Source organism: Anopheles coluzzii, chromosome 2, assembly GCF_943734685.1.
Source record: "Anopheles coluzzii chromosome 2, AcolN3, whole genome shotgun sequence".
In the NCBI taxonomy this organism is placed as follows: domain Eukaryota; kingdom Metazoa; phylum Arthropoda; class Insecta; order Diptera; family Culicidae; genus Anopheles; species Anopheles coluzzii.
In genome coordinates, this window is record NC_064670.1 from 41,639,529 (window position 1) to 41,659,378 (window position 19,850).

The 19,850-nt window shown below is 44.8% G+C and overlaps 1 protein-coding gene across 4 annotated transcripts in view; it reads left to right on the forward strand.

The window, feature by feature from the left end:
* Positions 1 to 1,369: 1,369 nt before the first annotated feature.
* LOC120953495 (protein CREBRF homolog) overlaps positions 1,370 to 19,850 on the forward strand; it is a 32,604-nt gene continuing 14,123 nt past the window's right edge. For 2 of the 4 annotated variants that reach the window (XM_040373468.2, XM_040373471.2), the window contains exon 1: positions 16,845 to 17,527. The gene's annotated coding sequence lies outside the window, so the exon portion shown is untranslated. Of the gene's footprint in view, positions 2,876 to 15,660; positions 15,768 to 16,844; positions 17,528 to 19,850 lie in introns of those variants that run through there. The other 2 variants (XM_040373469.2, XM_040373470.2) reach the window with 2 other exon arrangements.

Consider the following 19,850-nt stretch of genomic DNA (forward strand, 5'->3'; position numbering starts at 1 on the left):
TGCCGCACCGAAAGAAAGCACCCCACCAAAACCATGTGCTCAAGAAAGGGAAACCAAGCGCGAGGGCTGCTGTGGTGAGAAGGGGATTGATTTATTTGCAGCATAAGTATGCCGCCAGCATAGTCGCGCTTGGCGTTAGGGCGAAGGTTCGGCGCTATCTCGTAGGTGACATGCGCACCCGTCCGCCTTACCCAACCCGTGTGCAGCGACCCAGTGGCATGGTGAGTCGATCGATTTTATGCTCTTCCCCTCTCCATCGCTGGCGGATCATGTTGGGGGGCTTTGTTTGTAAACATGCGGCCTGCCAAACGCACGGTCACACATTTGGATGCCACGTGGGGACGAACGGTGGAAACCTTTATGGGGATAGTAACATTTGGTTGAAATGACATTTAATGGGAAGCTTAACATTTAATGGGGAGAATAAAAAGTAGCAATTGTTAAAATATACGCTTTCCACCATTTGACAACAAAAAAAAAAGAATCCGTCATCTGGCAGACCAATTTTCCGGGCTTCCAGCTTGTCACGAAGTTTTGTTTTTGTTTACATGCGCTGGCGCTTTATTTCGAGAATGTTTTTACACACGCCGTAGCGTTGGAGCACGATTTGCGTATGTGTGTGTGCACGAGCGCGTCTGCGCCCTGCGTTTGTTTTATGTAAAAGGGTGGCTTTTGTTTTGTGTGTTTCGATTGCACAAGGGTTGGCGAGAGAAGAGCCCCTCACTCTCTCCTTCTCTCTTACTACCCTTTCCCCTGTGCCAATCGTTCTATCTTTCTATTTATTAAATCTAATTCAATACATAAAGCTTGTGTTCGCGCTCGTTGGTTTGGATGTGTGAGTGGCTCTATTTATTCGCACCATCCAAGAACAACCCCTGCCACTTCCAACCCCATTCCAACCTTCCACGCACAACAAACCCTGCAACACAAACACCTCATTCGGCTAGTGGAATTTGTGCTCCCTTTCTCTTTTTCCCCGTCTGCGCTCTCGCTCTCGATTTCATTTCAGCCCTCTCGGCTCTCATCGTTTTCTCTCCCTTTTATTCTTACCCTTCAAATCGATTGCAATGCGGTATGTGCGAAAGCGCTAAATTGTAAACACGGCACTTCTCTCTCGCCTTCGCACATTGGCGATCGGGAGCGCGCGCACGCTTTTTCTCGCTTTCTCTTTCGCAAGGCAATAGCTGGGCAGGGGGTGCAAGAGACGGTGCTAGAGGGTTGTAGTGGTAGATTGAAATCTCTACGTACACACACACATGCACAGTGCGAGACGCGCTACGGGAATGTATGGGTGTGTGAGTGTGTTGCGCTTGAACGATGATAATTCTCACACAGAGTGAGCGTTGCGCTTGCTCGTTCGTCCTGCTCGCTTCAATTCAAAACAATCAAACAAGCAGTGCGGACGCACCGCAAAGCGGTCGCAGCCGAAAGTGATAACATTGAGACAGTGAGACATACGGTACGCAAACAAAAAAGAAACATTTTTGCACTAACTCCGAAGACACCGCGTGTGACGTACGGGTTATCAGTTTTTTTTGCTTTCTGGTGGTGATGTAAAGTTGCTGTAAAAGTGACACACTTTGTTGTGCTTTGTTCCGTGTTGTACATTTTTGCGACAGCCACCGAGCAGGCTAAATTGTGATTCCTATTGTTTTTGTTGTCGTTGTGCATTGAACAGAGAAAAAACTGAATAAAGTGTGTTCAAATTTGAATCAAAAACAATTTTAACAGAACACAACCACAAGGAACCAGCAAAAGGTGTAGAGAGAGAAAAAAAGGCGAAAGTCCTGGCCTAAAAGTGCTGTGTACAAACTTGTTTGTGTGTGCATATCGGTGTATGTGTGTGTGTATTGCACAGCTGATATACAAACGATTATTATGTAAGAAGCGAACTCTCTAAAGCAAGGCCAAAGTAATTGCTCTTCAATTGATTGCACTTCTATTGTGTTTCGCAGTCCGCATAAAGTACAATATCGTTTTCGAGTTAAAACTGTTGACAGCTTCCACGAAAGAGTCTCTCGGTCGCACTGAAAATTGAGCTACATCGCGGGTAAACAGGTTAGCTGGTGGACAGGAGAGGAGCGAAGGAGACAGGAGAGGTGCGAAGGAAAGGGCGCACGCAACAGGGTGGTTTGTTGACACGAAAAGGAGAGAAATCGCTGTCCGTCGTCGATCGATACACGCGCGCCCGCGAGAGAGAGAGAGAGAGAGAGAGAGCGAGAGCGTGCGCGCACGAGAACGCGTACCAGCGTGCGCTGCTTTCAGCCAGCCACCCGTCGCTTCGTTCCGTCGTAGTGTGCGAGGCGTGCGTGTGCGCTTGTATCTGCATGCGTGCAAGGGTGTGTGTGTGTGTCAGTAGGTAGCGGAATAGAAAAAGCAACACAGCCGCCGCCATATTGGTGCCGTCGTGTGTGGGGAGCAGAATCAAAACAAAGGAAAATCATCTGATCGGAGCGAGCGAACGCAAAACGCGCAAACACAGAGCGACACGGGCACAACACACATCGAAAGGCGAGATCGTTGTTCACGTCATCGGGCAGAAGTCGAACATTGTTGTTAGTAGTCGGCAGTGGCTGTGTTTCTGTGTTCTGTGGTGCGAAAAGAACATCAAATTCGGTTGGCGAATTCTTCCCGAACCTTTACGCGGATCCGGCATTTTGTGTGCGGCACAGAAAGTGGGTGACGGCAACCTCGCACCCTTGCTCCCCTCGCGGGGTGGGTTAGGAAATAAAAAAAAAATGATATAATTCAGCCTGAGTGAGTCGTTCACATTTTGCAGTTCATATACAGTCCGTCGTAGCGGCTGTGTCAGTGTTTCTTCAAGAAACGGGCAAATTCAACCGAGAAGCGTCCGACAGACAAACCACGGGACAAGGTAAGTGCACACATATGGTGACGTACATTTGCTGATGTAATTAGAGCTGTATTTACTTTACACATCGCCTACACACTGTACTGCCTTGTTTGTGTGTGCGCACAGAGACGGGTGGCAGCAGTAAATGATAAATTAGTCTGTGGTTAGAAATGTTTTTGACCGATTAAAAGATAAAATTGATCTAAACTAACACACATTTTAATAGTTTGCCTTTGGTTAGGATTGGAGGAAAATAAATGTGTTTGTTTAGAACACACGCTAATCTGATCCAATTAGGTAGAGTTGGGCATGACTCATCCGTTGGATGACTAAATTGAATGATTTCTGTCGACCAAAGCACAGACGCCAAAGTACAGCAACCAGGGTGTAGGAAAGGGAAAAGGGAAGGGGTAGGTGTAATGCCAACTGCTGTGTTATTAAACACATCGCCTCCCCCCAGTAGGCTGTGCTTGTTGTAACGACGACGAAAACACCTCCAACAAAATCCGCACAAGCCTGCCACCCCCCCCCCCCCCCCTTCCGGTTCCTTGTTGTTCTTGTTGTTGCTCCGTCTCGCTTCCATTTCGGGCCGACCGGTGTGTCTCGTTCCATCGTGTGCGCCATCATGGTCCCATAGTCTCCCAAACGAAACGACCCACACGCCACCGCCGCCGTTTCGCGATGGTGGAAGTTTCATTTTCCAAAAACCAAAGGTGTTTCCCTTTCGCGACACAAATACACGCACCACCATCAAGTACGGGCACGCGCAGAACAGATTGTGATGATGATGATGATGACGACGGGGTGTGTTGTGTTGTTTGTTGACATTTTTCCGGTGCTGTGTCGGTTGTTAGTGTAGCTAGGGGCTTCGTCTAAAATATTGATCGACCACCGTTGCGCAATACGTGCGTGTGAGCGCGGAGAGAAGGGAAGGATACGCACCGGGATATGATTTTCTTGCGCACCAACACACACACACACACAGACGCAAATTGTAAAGAAATATGGAGGTGTTTGTTTTGGCAGTGCGTGCTGCCGGAAGCGGAAGCAGCAAGGGTGGGTAAGGGGTGAATTGCGTACCCGGCTGGAGGGGACAGGGGGGGATTCGTTTCGAAACAAGCTGTATGTAATGTCCTTGTGCTGTTGCAAGGGTGGAAAGGGAAAGTCTTTGGAAAATGCACGAGGGGGCAAATGTGTGGCAGTAGGTTGCGCTTACACGCGCATTCATCCCTTGCGTCCTTACCGCTTGCACCACACCCCACACCTCACCGGGTTACTGCCGCCTTTCCTGTGTGGCTTCCTGTGTTGGTTGCTGCCTTGTGCTGGCAGCGGTTGCCAAGCGGGGAAATATCAAGCACCGAATGGTGATGAGAGGAGGGTTCGCTCTTTTTTCGGGCACGTGTTTTCGGGACGTAAACTTGCGTGCCGTGGTAAAATTCCGCACCAGACGCGCGCTCGGTGTGTGTAATGGAGCGAGCGAGTTGCTAACGATGTTGCCAAACAAATGTCCAAACCGCGCTCGGTTTGTTGTGTAGCGAATGCTAATTCCGATCGATGTTTCGCATCCCACGTCATGTTTTGGAGGGGGCAGTAATGCGTTTCCGATGCTAATACGGTTCGATTGCCGAATTTTGAGAGGAGAGCCCTTATACCAATCTCCTTATCAATCGTAACAAGGGCCACTCTTCGTGCGTCCTTCCATTCGTGTATGAAGTTCTTGGAATTCGCTGGAAAATCGTTCGGTACCCGCCGGGCCGTCCGAGGTCATCCAATCGAGGTGAGCTGAGCCTAGGTAATTCGCGGAATTATCCCTGCTAGGCTTGGTGAGGTGTAGTAGATGAGGGAGTGTTTGCTGAATTGTTCGCGACAGACCCATTGCTGTTTAGTTTCTCGTTTGAGCTGTGTACATAGCTCTTCCCCAATGTAAATGTGTATTAGTCGTCGGCTTTCTATGAAACCAAAACAAACCTAGTGCGCCGACTCAACAACGTTGTTATGGGTGTCGGTTATTGGAAAGATGCTCCCCAGGCGACGGATTTGAACATGAAGGTAAGGTTTGGTTTTGGGAGGTTTTGGTTTACATTGATTCTTGAACATCGTGCATGAGGAAGATATAGAAAGATTTATTGGATTTTATCAACAAGTTAATGCTATAGATACGTTTGAAAAAACTTTCTTGAAAATTGTCTACAAGCATTTCAGTTTGTTCATTGAAGAATGAAGCATTGTGAGTTGCGTATTTGCGACTTCAGCCGTGCCTCAAACGTGGCAGTCCAACGTCTCGTGTACCTCGTGGCAGGGGTCTTATCACAAACATACACACACTCTCTCTCTCTCGCCTTCGCTGTCCACGCCAAATACCGCCGTGTAGTAAGAAGGGAACGAATAAAATCGTAAGCAGAGAGCTCCGCAGCACCAACCCTGGGAACCATGAATGAAGCGGCCTGTGAAATTATGGCACTGCACAGTTCCATTATCAGCGTAGCCAGACGACGCCAACGACGACGGGAGCATTTGATAATCGGCGCAACGTTGCTCCTGCCGTAGAAAGGAAGACACTGTTAGGTGCCTGTGGTCTGAGGGGAATGGGAGAATGGGGGAAGCTTGTGCAAATATATGATGATGATGACGATGGGAAAGTAGGCAACGTTTGATAACCGCTTGCAGGCTGTCGTGCGTCTGGACTCTTGAACTTTGCTTATGGCTAGGATGAGAGCAAAAAAAAAAGGAGTTCAAGCGAGAAAGTTTTGACGTGATCAAAACGTGTGCCTGGTGGATCTGAGATTGTTTTAGTTGCCATAATGAGCAGATAGGGCTAGGTGGAGTGATTGTATGATCGGATCAGTATGATTAGCTGGCAATAGTTGGTGTCTGGATGGAGTTTAAGGCGATAAGCGAGCTAAAATGTGTATAAAATGTATGCAAACTGTTGCAGATTCCCTGATTCAGTGCTACTGATCATGAATTCAATCTGGGATTGAGGAGTGATGTGTTTTATATTGTTTAAAGTACATTGAACATATTGTATATGCAAGTATTATGTCATCATGTCATAAGCAAGTTGCTTTTATCGTCAACAAACATGCAAAAATCTGTTGGAATCTGATGGAATATACCTCAGGCGTATCTAATTTAGTCGGTAAACAAACTGGAATACAGCACACACCAACGCCAAGTGAAGAGAACGCTGCTATAGAGAGGAATGCAATGACTGAATGATGAAAAAGTAAAAACACCTTTCCATCTGGATTCTTCCGCTCTACAATTACGTTCGCTTCTTCCCATTCCAGCCAGGGTGATGGTGTTACGATGAGGTTGCAAAATTGCGAAAGTTTCTCCCATGGTATCCCTTGTGTGTGTATGTGTAGCCAAGAATAAACCTTTCCCAGTTCGCAAAATGAAGTCTTACCGGCTTCGACTCTTCTTGTGCTTCTTTCGCTACCACATTGTTTCTTTGGGTGAAGTTTGCCTCCTTATACTTCAAATGTTTATTTCATCAGTATGAGAAGATGTGCTGGTACCGTCGATCTACACAGAACACTCATCATCTTTATCATGGTGTGTAATGCATTTGATCAATTCCACAAATAGATCAACGCTGCAAATTTGATTGTGTTACTGTTTACGACAATTGTCTTAAATCAATAATTAATAAACGAATTAAGGAATGTTTTAAACTTTCCAAAATCATCCCACCGCATATTATAGTAAAACGTGTATCTCTGTATGATCTTTTTTTATTACCTTCTCCGGTAATACATAATGCATGATACATAAATAAATAAGGGCCTCACAGGACATCCCATCCATTGAGTGAAAGTAGCAATAACAGAACCACCTTTAGTGGCACTTAAAACCAGAAGAACGGCTATTCCATCCCATTCCTGGGTTGTGTTTGTGGTGCCTTGCAAAGAAGAATAAGGGGGAAAGTATTCCAGTTTTCGTGCCGAGCGCGTCCGACCTGTTAGAACACCTTTCCCTATAGTAGCGTGGTTGATTGTCGATTGCTTTCTTCCACTTGCAAATGGCAGCAAGGAAGAGGGGATAACCTGCACAAGGGATGATAAAAGGGGGCAATGTACAAAAAAAATCGAACCATTCCGCGCTACCCCCTGTCAGGGCATTCGGGTCAAAGGCAACGAAAGTGCTGGAATGGTGATAGAAAAACGAGGTTAAAACCCATTTGCATTGTCCTGAGACAAGTTTTGAGCCACTTTTCACGCACACTGGTGAGGCGGAATCTTTTGTCTTGTTGTCCTGCCGCGCGCGCATTGTGGCAATTATAGTGTGTATGTGCGCCGGTGTGTACAATCGAGTGTAGCAGTAGCGCTTCGCAAGTTCCTCTTTGCTCGCGATTTGTCGAACCCTTCGGAGGCAAAAAGAAGCAGCGGTATATTTGCCTTCGGAGGCAAAAAGAAGCAGCGGTATATTTGCACGGCGCTAGGGTGATTCCCTGTGGTTCCTGTGAGTGCGTGTCCCGAATATTGCATAATGAGAATTCAGCTTCTTTCGCTTTTTTTTTATTGGGTGCTTTGTTGCTACCCAACAGGTTTGCCTTTCGTGTTGTTTTTTGCTGCTACAGTTTGTGTTAGTAAATAAGATCCCCTTGTGGTGGAATTTTTCCTGGAGGTTTACGGTCCGATGCACGGGCTTACACACTCCCCTTGGTAGTGATGCGATCCTAAGCCATTCGCGATGAATGGTGCAAATTTGCTAGGATATGCTTAGCATGGATCAGCCAGGGAGTTTCTTGATTCGTTCCCCGTGATATAGCTTTGAAAAGGAGAAAACAAAGAAATTCGGTGCCTGTCTATATTCGGTGCGATTGTTAAGAAGGGAAGAGAAGAGCCTCGTTTCGGATGAGTAGAGGGTTCGTCGTTTGCGTTAAAAATATCAAATTTTCTACATTTTTTTGAACGTTTGAGGGGAGAAAGTTTGTAGTGATTCTTACGCATTGAAAGTATTGCATAGAATCTACATGAACTCCTACAAAGGTTTTGTAAAAAGTGTATTTTTTCCCAGTACAGAAAGCCATCACAAGCTCTTGCTATAATGGTGTTTGATTCAATCGAGTCCTAGCAATGGGGCTCTAGCGTTTTCCCCCTTTGCGTACAGCGCACATCTGTACATCTTGTCCGTAAGATTCATACCTTCTTTCATCCCCTAAGGATTGCTCTATTGATTGTTCTGTAGCTCGCGTGCCCTAGCGACCCTTTGCATTTTCTTGAACGCTCGAGGGATGGTTCCCTTCGAGAATTTCCTTTGCGTGCGAAAGGACAACGAACTCTAGCGGCAAGTACACTCCCGTCTGCTAAAGGCATCTTGACACACCCGGGAGGGCTCCTGCGCGAAGAGCAGTTTTTGATGCGGCTTGTGTTTTGCAAGAGGGGAGAACATCAATCTCTTCTGAGAGAGGGTGAGCGTGGAAAATCAAGAAAAGTTCCCTACTGTTTATTATATTGCTTAGGGGTAAATGAGATTGATTCATGACGTAGGGTGCCGCAACATGTATCGCTCGGCTATAAAATAGGTCAGATTATTTAGAGTTTTTTGTTTAAATATTGAAATAGCTTAAATGCCGATACCGGACGAGTCAAATCCAGGACATCGGGGTGGTTTTTTGGATGAAATATATTGATGACACCGCAATCGTCGTGTGACATTTCTGAAATGAATACATTTAGCAATGCCGCGTACGAGTTAAAATCATATAATCAATTCGCTCTGATTTCTTTATCGACTTCCTGGAAAATCAATGTAACATGGAATCTACCACAGCAAATAAATCACAATGGTGTTTGATTGCATTCCCTACTGCGTAGCTTGTTTTTTGCTGGCTGGATAGTTTGCAAATTTATTTTTATTCCTGCTTAAATCATCATAATGTCTCTCCGATCATTCACCACCAGACAGCGTGGAGACATTCGGGGCAACGAATTGACTAATGGACAATTGGAACTTGAGTTCCTTTAAGAACCAAAACTGCTGTGCGTTTGTGTGTGTGTTTTGCAAATTGAAACATGAGCCATCGTTTTCAGCTAGAGTGAAACAAACTTCCCATGGTTTTTGGTTAGTTCTTATTTTCGATTCAACAGAAGCAAACAAATTAAAGTAATAATAAATATTGGACCGGCCACCCTGGTTGGGTCTTGTTACGAAAGAGCGTGAACACACCGCCCCGCCATTGGTCAAGTGCATGCAAAACGGTTCGACGATGTTATTGACCCAGTTTGCACTTGAAACCGGGCCTGCGACGGGGCTAATGTAATGTTCTACGCTTTTTATTCTACTAAACCACCAACACCATCTGCGGGACAAGCGCGCGGAGGCATTGGTTTCACATTTCGCAAACGAATCGCAAACGAACGCTGGGTAGTAGTGGTTTGATTTGTTACCTATTTGATAGCGTTACTACCACTGCTACTGCTACTACTACTGCTGTTGCCATTTTATTACAAAACAGTCGAAAGGTAAGGGGGTGACTACGATGTGTCAATGCACTAACGTCCCCTACGTCCAGGAGGTGAAACGACGTTCGTCGCAGAGCGCTCGCACCTAGGAATGTTAGCATGGAACAGCTTCGTTGCAGTACCCACCACCAGATGGCGCCAGTGGATTTGTTTTGAATCGAGGGTTGACTTTCGAGCAGAAAACTCTCGAAAAATCGCGTTCGTCCTGTTTCTTCGTCTTGAAAACGAGAGAGGGAGAGCGTAATACTGCTAACGAGAGAGAGAGAGAGAGCGAATGGGTATGTTTTGTTGTGCGTATCCTTATGCTGTTATTCGTGTTGTTTCATCGTTCCTCGAGGGAAGCGGAGTTTGGGGGTTCAGCTGGTGTTGGGGAGGGTTGTGCGCGTTTCATTCATAAAACGCGCAACGTACGCCTACGCGCGAGTCGGGCAGAGAATGGACGCCCTTTTGCAGCGGCGTGCGTCACAACCGATAAACCGTCACAACAAGAAACATTCCCTCAGCGAGGGACCAAAAATCAATAAGCATACCAAGCAGGGACAGGCAAGCAGCACTCCCAAGGACGGATCCTGCTCTATGGGAAGAAGAATGGGTCGCGCGTGGGCTAGCAAATGCGTATGGAAGTGGTGGGCATCCTTATGTTTATGTAGGCGTATTTCCTAGATGTTCGTAGGATGTAGGATGAGGACGATACAAGGTTCCTTGCTGGGGAGACATGCGTTGTAATGATTGCTGATGTAATGGAATGTGAAGAGGCGATCATCTTTACCGTACCGTGTTATTGGAGCTGGAAAACTGATAGGACCAAACGGGACTAATGCTCTGCTTTGCATAAGACTGTTTGCTACCGTTACGGTAATCAAATCTGGCCACTAAGACGTGCGAAGGGTGTGTGTGAGTGTCATATTTACGTGTTTACAAATCATTTACGCCTAATTAAATGTGTAGCGTGTTTATTGGTATGGAAGCGACAAGAGAAAGAGAATGTTGTTATTCACACTGATGGAATGAGTAATATTGTGTTTTGGACGTTTTGAATTCCTTTTTTTGCATTAAAAAATGTTCCATATAAGTTACAGGGTTTGCAGGAGTACTCAAAGCTGTGGTCCACTTTATTGATTCCTTCTTATAGGAAATGAACTTAATATAATGGGAATTGGACTCTATATCATCCTTGTTGGACAACTCCAATAGGAATTTCCAAGGAACCTGTCCAAAAAGGGTGCCAAAAGCATCCAATTTCCATCATTTGAAATTCACTTCCCATAAGGAAAGAGGCAAGGAAGTGTCCCACAACTGTGTAATATTTACTGTAAAAAATTAAATAAGTTTCCATTCGAACGTTTCCATTATGTCGATTATCGATTAATGTGGGCATAATTATTCCATTTTCCTTTATCATCAATTAAGCATTCTAGCTTAATCAATCTTGGCTTGGCCCGATTGCGTAAGACACATGGACCCGTTACGAGGGTGGGTTGTTGTTATTGGACCACCGAGCTCAGCATTTGCGTGATAATTTTCTATTAAGTCCCACGATGCGTAATACATTTCGATAACAAACTCTCTACCCCCTTGTGCAATAAGCGGCGGTGTAGTAGGTGTGTCTCGGGACAAGAGACAGAGAGAGGAGAGAGTGAGAGAGAAGGAGACGCATTTCCATCGGGTTTATGATGGTGTTCGGGTTGGAAAGAAAAGGAATCCTTGCGGTTCGTTACGCATTTCGTTTCCCTGTTGACACCAACGTAAAGGTCACATTAGGTGTGGAGGTGGAGGCGTTATTTTTAGCAATCGAAATTGCATCGACGAAGCCCTCCACTGAATTGGATTCAGTTTTGATTGAAGGCATTTACTAAGAAGTGAGCCATATTTCTATTTCCGTGTGCAGCAGCGGTTAAGATAGGTATGATGTTCTTCACCGGCAACAAAAGAAAGGTTAATATGCGCGTTTCCGCGGCAGTGTTGGGATCGTTATTTTGTCGTTTCTGACGCAACACAGTACGACCAACATCAAAACCTCGAGGGCTGTGTTGGTTGTTTTTGAATGTTGTTTTTGTGAATGAATAAGCTCACTGGCGAGAATGGACACTTGCGATTAGTGTGCCCGGGTAAGTCAGCAAGAAGAACGCACGAGGCACGGAGACCCCGGAGAGGGTTTGTTTTCGTTTGGCATTGCGCGATTGCGATCTTGTATTTAGGTATGTTTTGTTGCGTTATTTTGCTGTTGTCACATGGTAAAATTTCTGTCTAGTGTAACCTTGACTAACAAAAACTGCACTATGGGAACGGTTAAATGTGTCCGTCCGGCCGAACGCCGCTTATTGACATCGAAAGCAGCGCCGGTTATCGTTCTTCCGGTGTCATAAAGCGGTAAACGCTGTGAAGCGTAGGATCGCCGCCGTGTTCGATGTGCGCGGCATGTGTCCCGGATTTATGTGCTGTGTTCGGAAAAGCACGCAAATGTCGTAAAAATAGGCGCAGGGGTGAGGGACGACGTTGTACGTGATTTAGCATGAGTTATGGGAACACACTTACTTACTTGCCAACTCTACCGTGCCTTGGAGCACACTTTGCTGACAATGTAACGGGTGTGTAGTTCCATTGGCAGGGCGGGTGAGATAGAGCTGCGTGAGAAAGAAAAAGTGGAGGAAAGTGAACTTTGGATCCCGATTGCATCGATTGCATGAGCCACTTACCGGAGTAAAATTAGCTCAAATTTGTTGCTGCTTTTACTGTAGCAGAAGCAGCCCGGGGAGCTTTCGGCGATCGATTGATCGATTAAAATGCCCCACCCCACTACAAGCAGGCAAAAGATATAAAACTGTTTATATGCGTAGCAAGGAAATGTTTCTTCCCTGTCGTTTTTCGTTCGTTCGTTCCTGTTCCTTTCCATTCCCCCAGCGGGACACCGGAGACGGACGGAGCATTCCATTCCAATTGGATTCGTTTGAGCGTGGCAGTTGGAGCGTGGTCACTCACGCGCAGCCCTCCCATGTCGGGCACTCATTCAATTGAAATTTTCCATCCCGGTCAGGCAAGAACCGCGGCGAACCTGTTTACTTTTACCCGCGAGTGTTCGCGTCGAATGCCTAAGGGTCCACGGTGCTGCAGGGGTGTGCTATTGGTGGCGGTGGTTGGCCGGTTGTTTTGTGTTGTTGTTTTGATGCGTTCGCGTCACGCCACATTCTACCAAGCCTCCAAGAATGATTTGTTGTTGTTGTTATTGCTTTCCGTTGGACGCGCGCCACACGCTTGCTCCGTTTTCAATTGGTCACAGTGTCTTACATTTACCTTCCCCCTTTTACATACACACCCCCTTTTGCTGCGGGTGGAGGGCGTTCAGATCATTCTCGCAAGCCGAAGGGAGAAGTAAAGTCCACGTCCACGACACCGATGAGATAAAACAGCCGGCGGCCGGACACGCACACACAGCCATGCTTCAGCACACTCACACATACACCGGTTTTGATCAAAACAAGCGTCGCGAGCTGCTTAAATTGTGTGCGCGATAAAAACAACCCCCTGCTTTGAGTGGGTGAGGGGTGAAAAGGGGGTTAAGATGGACAGTGCGCAGGGTAGTTTGATGACGTCACGTGTGGGCCTTACAAACACAATTGAAAATTAAAAAAATGAGTCGGTTCGCTGGTGGAGATCTGGAATAGATGGATCTGGATGTTGTTTTTTTGTGCCATTGGAAATGTACGCCTCTTCTGGGCTTTCGAGCGCTCGCGATCCACTTAAATGTGTTGCCAAACTGCAAATTATTCCGGGTTTTCCCCTTTGGATGATGGTTTGTGTGTGAGTCACACCGCTTGCGGGGCTGGGTGTATTTGTGCAGGAATGTAGCGAATTAAGCAGATCAACACACAGCAATAAACGCGGTGGATGGAAAACGATAAGAAGCGGTAATGCATTCCACCTCTCCTGGTTGCTCCGTTCGATGATGGGGATGGGGAGTAGTGGACCCGACGAGGAAAGGTGTGTTGTTGTTTACCGAGTTTTGTTTCTTGTTGTTACCCTTTGTTTCTTGCTCCTTTTTTGCTGCCTTTTTGTGCGCGTTGTTTTTGCTGCTCGCCTGGAGATTAGATGGAAAATTTTATTTCTAAGCGTAAACAAGCTTTCGATGAGTGTTTGTCAAAATGAAAGGATTTTTAAAGTTGCTGGAATTCCTCACGAGTAAGGATTAGTCAACAGTGTCACAACCGTTATGATATGCTGTATGGTTCTGTTTTGTTTTGTCTAGATGACTTTCCAAAAACAAAATGAGTTGAAATTTCACGAAAAAAGTACTGTGAGCTAAGAGTTATTAAGAAGACATTACAGGGTATCCCACGATTTTTTGGTCGTATCCTATAGATTTTTGGTTCGTTCCCATAATTTATTGTTATTTTTTTATTGAATATCAATACAATTGGTCCAAAAAATTCTGGAAAACGACCAAAAAATCGTGGAAACGCACAAAAAAAAAAAATGGGAACCCACCAAAAATTGATGGGAACTAACCAATAAATCGAAGGAAACTATGTAAGAGTACATTAAGAATTTTCGAAACTGGAATATAAAAGCGTTCTAATCATACGCAAACGTTAGTGTACTGAAAATATTTAGTCCTTGCCATTGAAACAACAATTAATTGAATTTCGACAATTATTTACAACCAGTGGTACATCGCAAAATCGTTCGTTTTTCGTTTTTTCTAATGCTTATTTATAATACTTTTCTTACATGGCAAAAAAGCAATTTGAACATTTTATATCCTTTCTTTACGAAATCCATATACTATAGTAGATTTGAAGTATACATCAGCTAATCTTTTCGAGCACACAACGATGCAGCATTTGTTTTAAAAAATTAGCTGCCAAAAACTGAGGTTCAAAACTTCAGGCTTTTTAGTGTGTGATTTTGTACAGAATGTAGACATTCAATCAGCCATTAATTGTCAAAATCCATGTGAAAGAAATTAGCTGGAATCGTAAAACCACTTCTCATTACTTTAGACTACAGCAAAAATATACTTCCTAACTTATAAATGTCTGTATTTACATAAAACAATACATAAGACATGATTGATTCAAGATTCCTATGCCCTATGCCAATGTTGGCAAGCCGAAAGTAAAATAATCAAATTGTAAGTCACTGTAACGTTATTGCAACTAAACAGAAGAAAAAAACCAATGAGTCTGTTGTGGGCAGATAGTGAGAAAAAGGATGATCTATAAATAAACAACGTTCCAGACACCATTATTTTTTGCATTTGCGCTCCCGATCCCGTATCACCAATATGTCACACCACGTCGTTTGGATGGGACGGCCTGGGCCTGGTCATGATGAAATAAGAAACTGATATTGCACTATCAATCGTAACAATGTCAACTTCGACAGCAACACACACTGTAATGGAGGGAGAACCATCATCATCATCAACAACAACAACAGTAAAACAGGAAAAAAATGGCAAACCGGTGACGAACTTAATGGATTTGTTTACAGGATTTGAGTTTCGCGTGCGCCCTGAGCTTTGGTACTACAAAACAAGCTCCTCATCTACATCAGACACTGGTGACGGGTGTGTGTGTGTGTGTGTTTGTGCGTTTATTTTCCTTCGATAGTGTTGGTAACGATGATGTGTGTAATCTTGCATCAATCTTCCAATGCCGGTGGCAGAATGGAGCACCAAACAATCACACACATACGGGCAGGAATCCATGTAGGTTAGCTAACGCACACCACCGCAACCAGCGCGTGTCGATCGAAGTTGAATTTGCTGAATGAATAAGTAATAAGATGTGAAACGAAATCGAATGTTGGGCGAGCGGCAGGCTAGAATATGGATGGTGGGTAAATAATTCGAAGCAACCCCCCCCCCCCTCCCCCCCAATCGTGTGGCTCGAAAGATCAAGGGGCAAGAGGAGGAGAGAATGTACGATTCGCGATCGCAGAAAGGGATATTTTCATCCCTCTTTTGAATGTGTCCTATCTGTACAGCCTTCACATTGAAACGCCGATCGTGCGTTGTGTTTTGCTGTTGATGCCGATCGCGAGCGTGCCGAAACAAGAAAAAGAGAGAGAGAGAGAAAGAGCGCGAAACGAAAAAACGTTTGTGATCGGATGGAGGCGCACGGTGCCGGGTGGAAAGCAGCAGTCATGCTGCCCGTCGCTGTTCGTCGTCGCACTCCCGCTGTGTTATGTTGCGCGCTCTTCCCGCCCAGCAGCACCACACAGGCAAACAACAAAAACAGTCAGAAAAAAACCTGCTCAACACAGCAGGTGGATGCGCGTATTTGTAGGTTCGGACGGCCGATGCTGCTGGCGACAACCAAAACACACGACCACAGCAACAAAACCCCCGCACAAGTTCAGTCAGTCAGTCGGTCGGTCGGGCAGTCGGGTCCCGCGAGCCTGCTAGTTCGTTATTGACGGTGATAAACAAAGGTTCGCAGCAGGTTTGTGCTCTTCCGCGTGCGCCGTACGCGTCACAGCTCCTCTTCCCTCGGCTGCTAGAAAGGGAAAATTTTTGTTTGAACTTGAAAGGAAAACCAATGGCGCCTGTGCGCGCGGTGTGGTGGTGTTGATGCGTGCTGATAATTTCGTCTATTAATCTAATTTGTGCAACACACCCTCACACCCCGCGTTGTACGTGCGGTGAACACTGAATGATTTAATATATTAATTCAATCAAACGCTGCGCGCCGAGTGTGTGGAAGTGTTCTTGTGCATTGGGCGATCGGTTTCGTGCGGTGTGTTGAGTGTTTGTGTTGGTGTTGTCCAGGTGGAAGTGGAAGTAGAAAACGTGGACGGACACGTGCGCGCAACCACCTTATCATCATCATCATCATCATCGTCCCTCGAGCAGGGCGAGTCCGATTGGGGTGTGATGCGAAGGGCCGGTCGGGGTTGGAAGTTCAATTTGCCTTGCTTGAAGTAAATTTGCCAACGTAGCCAAAGCAAACACATACACTGGCAACAGCGATGAACCAAGACATGAACGCTTTTGCGGTCGAACGAAAACAGCACAACCGCGCGCGTTTGTTGTGACTTGTGGAGATCGTTCGTCAGTCACTTAATCGCCTAGCCCCGCCGAAAGGAAGTAACGCACACACAAACGGTCAAGCGTGAGGTGTTCCGTCTTCATCATCTTTATTTTCTGTGTGGTTCGCGATTTTTTAGGGGTGGGATGTGTGATAGTGTCGTGATAATAGTAGCTGTTGCTGCTGTTTTTTGCCTCATTTCCATCGATCGATAATTTCGTTACCCGCGGGCGCTTGGTGCCGCCTCCGGGAAAACAAGATGGCAGTGCGACGAGTTTATTAGATTGGGCACAGTATTATTTACAGCTTTCTTCACTGTTCGTTGTTTACCAGGCAACAAGTGAGCGAGACGAACGTGAAGAAGGATAATTGCCGATTTGTATGATGTGATTACGATGTTACGATTTTCATTGTAACGTTTCATTATAGGCATTGCATTTTTTCTGTTTTACCAAATAGTTCATTTTTGATATAATTAAATCTAATGTTTTAATCATTTTCTTTTTGTAGCATAAAAACACAGAAAACTAACTGAAAACAAATAAACAACTAAACATTTATAGAAAAAAAAACTTGAATAACCGTAAAATTAGAAAGGAATACAAACAAGCCAAACGCAGCAGCATAAAGCAGTGATCGAGTGAAACATTAAAAAAAACCCATTCAAACTCATAAATACACCCATCCAGTTGTACGGGTGCCGGTTTTTTGGCTGTTTTATCTTATCAAGCGTTTCATGGTCGATCGCCTGGTGCCATTTTTGGGGCGAACGCTGCGTGCGTGTGTGAGTGAATAAAAGTGAACGGAATTATTAGACGGCTGTGCACGGGAGTTCGAGAGTGGTGTTTTTTGGGAGTTTTTGTTTTTTTTTCTCAACACAGTCAAAAGTGATCAACATAAACAGCCTGGGGAGAAAAACCAGGCAAATACTCGCGAACGAAAGAAGCGAAACTTGCGCGCGAAATGTGAACATGCGAAACGGGAGCGAAACTGAACAGCGCGTGAAGCAACCGTGAGACTTTGTTTGATTGGTGGAGTGTGGGGAGATTATTTCGTGCATCTGTCGTGTGGTCCGCAGTATATGTAAAATCCGGCAGCCGGGAGCTGTAGCGGCAGAGAAGAAGGAATCGGAAAGGAAAGTCAGACACACACATACACATACATCTCACCCGGAAGTAAGTTTTTGTTCGCATTTTAGCTTCTTGCTGGGGATAGAATGTAACCGATCCTCTAATGTAGCAAATAATGGGTGGACGAGAGCTATTTAACAGATGTTGAACAACTGCGGCAAGCCAGGCTGCTGGTGGTTTTCGGTCTGTTTTGCCATGCTACGGCAATTGTTTGTTGTTTGGGTATAAATGATTCATATGGTGGATGAAAAGGAGTGCCAAATATTTAATTTGATAGTCAATGGACGTATGTTTTTTTATTAATAGCATGTGTGGCATGTGTATGTAAAGTTCATATTTAGGCACAGTAAATGAATGCATAAATGTGAAGAGGTTTTGAAAATATTTTCAACTTCAGTAGAGGCTATTAAATTAAAACTGCACAATAAATCCTTTACATTTTTTGTATGATGTTTAACGTTACTTAAAAAGGGTTATCTCATGAGACTGTGAAACAAGCCTCATTCTATATCCACATATTCAGGCAGTTCGCGAGATACACGGTTAATAGGGACCGAAAATGGCTGTAAAATACCGCGTGAGTCGAATTTCCGCGTAAGTTGCTAATTTTGGAAGTAGGGAGTACTTTATTAATAATTTGATATGATTCTGACTGAATATAACAGTTTTAAACTTTTTGAAATGGTTTTTAACACGGATGTGTCAAATCAGTACAATTTGCTCAATAAACGGTCAAATTTTGAAAACCACGTATCTCCCAATCCGCTTATAAGAGGTACTGTGTATCTCGGGGACTACCTGTATAGAAGGCTCAAATCTAATGTGGATCAATGAAGAATAGAAATTATTGGACAATTAATGTAATTAGTTAGAAATCTAACATTTTAGGCTAGCGTTTGTCAAACGTTCTACATCAGCCGATTGGTATATTCCTTACCCTATCGTCTGATATGCTCCGCCATATGTATTTGAGCTTGGCAGCATATATTTAACAAAAATCATTATTTAGAAATATATATTTTTTTATTTTATTGTGTTAAATGAAATGTATGATGATATTTTCAAACATCGTTTTATCCTTTTTTTGTCCGTCTTGACAAAAAAAACGAGCTACGACCGAAAAATCTATAATACATGAACATCGTTTACAGCATTGTTTTACTGATTTAGGCGTAGCTACAATTAAAGTTTGTTTTTAGCTATAAAAAATGTGTTTTAAAATCGTAAATAAATTAACGATATTTTTTTTGTCATAAAAGTAGAGGAATAATTTGAAGAAGCAGAATTTACTTCCCTTTTATCTGACAATCGTCTTTAAAAACGTGTCATTTTATGCTCGAATGACCCATTCGGCCCTCCCCTAATAAAAACCGGTAACGAAACGATCGCGGAACTGTTTTGTGAGTTTTGTTCTTAATTGCCCATAATGATTATGCTTCTCGCGGTATCCTGCTTGCCGCTCAGCTCGACAAAAATTGTTCCACTGTCCTGAGCCTGGCTGTGGTGGGAGAAGAACCATAAGCGTGTGAAAATCTCCCGCCGCATGATCAGTGTTAGCACTCTCCTCTCGCTTTGTTTTGGTCAACGAATCGAACGGGATGAAGGGTGGTGGTGGTGGTGGTGCTACATCTGCAATGGGAAGGAAACGAAAACGAGATAAGCATACTACCCTTAGGCAGCCAAAAGTGTTTGCCAAGATGAACGATGCGGGGCCCCGTTGGCTATTTTTTTGTTCGCCTCTGAAAGTTTTATTTTTATTTCGTAAACAAACTTTGCAACACACGGTTGCGCGGTTTTGGGTGGCGGTGGCGCGGTGGTTTGCTTGCGGCACGCATACAAACGAACGAACCCGCTCAAATACATACACACTCACAGACCATTAGGTGTGAAGCGAGAGGGGAGGATTTGGACTGGCTGGCCAGTACTTTGAGCCGAGTCGAGGCGGTTGGATTCTACCCCTCGGCCGGCGGCCGTTTGAGGCGGCAGGTTGATCTCGCGCGCACTGCTGTGTTAATAAACTTTGACAAGGTCGATTTGATTTTACCCACTATGTGTGTGTGTGTGGAGAAGAGCCATTTGGATGGTAGTGGTGTGGGATCTTCGGGGGCCGTTTAAACCGAGCTCGTAGTAGTATTCCGCTCGTACAGCCAGATTCGATCGTGGAGAGCAATGTTCATGCCAAGCAGAGGCACTAATTTTGGCGAAAACGTCCCACCATCCCCACGAATGTGGGTTGTGAATCGTTTCTAATTCTAATTTAATCACTATTATTGTATGGCGCCTCTCCCCCAAATGAGTTGCGATCGCACTGCACTGTCTTGGGCTGTCCAAGCTTTACGACGAGCTTTTTTTTCTTTCTTTCTCCTTC